The sequence below is a fragment of the Otolemur garnettii genome, unplaced genomic scaffold (assembly GCF_000181295.1).
Source record: "Otolemur garnettii isolate 467f Iridium unplaced genomic scaffold, OtoGar3 scaffold00243, whole genome shotgun sequence".
Lineage (NCBI taxonomy): Eukaryota > Metazoa > Chordata > Mammalia > Primates > Galagidae > Otolemur > Otolemur garnettii.
Genome location: NW_003852638.1, coordinates 521579 through 523696, shown reverse-complemented (window position 1 = coordinate 523696; position 2118 = coordinate 521579).

The following is a 2118-nucleotide window of genomic DNA, read 5'->3' as shown; positions in this document are numbered from 1 at the left end:
AATCTTTGTAAAATAAGCAAAAATGTTATAATTTTTTTTTGGAAACAGAGTTTCATTTTCTTGTCCTCAGTAGCGTGCTGTGGTGTCATAGCTCACAGCAATCTCTAACCCTTGGGCTCAAGTGATCCTCTTGCCTCAGCCTCCCAAGGGACCCACCATAATGCCCAGCTATTTTTAGAGATGGGGGTCCCACTCTTGCTCAGGCTGGTCTCCAGCTCCTGAGGTCAACTGATCCACCAGCTCCTCTTGGGTTCCCAAAGTGCTGGAATTCTTGGAATAAGACACCAGCCCAGCCCCCAAACTTTATATTTTTTATAACTAGCCAGATTATGAAACCTGGTTCAAAGGACAAACCTAAAACTTTCTTCTTGGATGACAAAAATAGTAAAAGGCTATTTATGAGGCCCACTAAGTTTTTGGTCATTCAGAAAGAAAAATCTTAGTTATGGGCAATCATATTATAACAGAAGTAAAGGTTGGAAAAAAGGCACAGAAATGTTTTATAACTTGTCTTTCTGAAACCTCCTTCTCGAGGCCAGTAATCAAAGGAGCCGAAAACTGTGTTCTTTGCTGTTTGTTTTCTGGTATATTATACAATAGGAGATGGCTCAACAGAATTGTCGAAACAAGGGTCATGAGATCATTTTCACCAGAGATAAGGTCCACTGAAGCCACCAGTTATAGTTAACCAACAATAGCCCAAAGCCATGACATGTGACACTTATCAGGTACACCCAAGCCCAACATCAAAAACTCCTCTTTTAGAAAGCCCAATATAGGGTGGTGCCTGTGGCTCAGTGAGTAAGGTACCAGCCCCATACATGGAGGGTAGTAGGTTCAAAGCTGGCTCCAGCCAAACTGCAACAAAAAAATAGCCAGGCATTGTGGCAGGCGCCTGTAGTCCCAGCTACTTGGGAGGCTGAGGCAAGAGACTTGCCTAATCCCAAGAGTTTGAGGTTGCTGTGAGCTGTGACACCACAGCACTCTACTGAGGGTGACAAAGTAAGAATCTGTCTTGACAAAAATAAATAAGAAGCCCAATATATTTGCTGAAAGGCAGAAGATGCTAGTCCACCACCTTCCTCAATTGCCAGCAATTTAATAAACATCTCTTACCTTTTCCTCAAACCACTTGCCCTCATTCAGAGTTCTCACTGATTTAGCCTCAGGAGAAAGTAACAAAACCCCTAAAAATCAAGTCTTCCTCCTTCAGGAGAGATCCACCATTAGAAGAAACATAAGCTAGATGAATGTTTAATTTTTATGGCACCTCTTTATGCACATATCTAGGAAAATGGTCTCACATAATTCAGTAAGACCTCAAGTTACAAAGGCCAAATGGAGTACCTTTGAAATACCCGAGCTAGTTTGCACATACAATTAGAAAAAGCTGGTTTTAGGCAGTGCCTATAGCTCAGTAGGTAGGGCACCAGGCCCATATGCCAAGGCTGACGGGTTCCAACTTGGCCTGGGCCAGCAAAAAAACAGCATTGACAACTACAACAACAACAAAAAATAGCCAGCATTGTGGCAGGTGCCTGTAGTTCCAGCTACTTGGGAGGCTGAATTGCTTGTACCCAAGACTTGAGGTTGCTGTGAGCTATGATGCCACAGCACTCTATGCAGGGCAAAAGCTTGAGACTCTGAAAAACAAAAAAAGAAAGAGAGGGAAAGAGAGAGAGAGAAGGAAGGGAAGGAGGGAGGGAAAGAGGGAAAGGAAAGAAGGAAGGAAAGAAAAATAGAAAGAAAAAGCTGGTTTTAGAACCAGTCAAATTGAGTGGGAGATTTATTTCCAATAGCACTTAAAAGCTTCTAAAAGAAATTCTGAAAATTGGGTGGCACCTATGGCTCAGTGGTTAGGGCACCAGCCCCATATGCCAAGGGTAGGGATTCGAACCTAGCCTGGCCAAACTACAGCAAAAAAATAGCCAGGCATTGTGGCAAGCACCTGTAGTCCCAGCTACTAGGGAGTCTAAGGCAAGAGAATTGCCTAAGCCCAAGAGCTAGAGGTTGCTGTGAGCTGTGAAGCCACAGCACTCTACTGAGGGCAATAAAGTGAGACTCTGTTTCGAAAGATAGAAAGAAAAGGAAGGAAGGAAGGAAGGAAGGAAGGAAGGA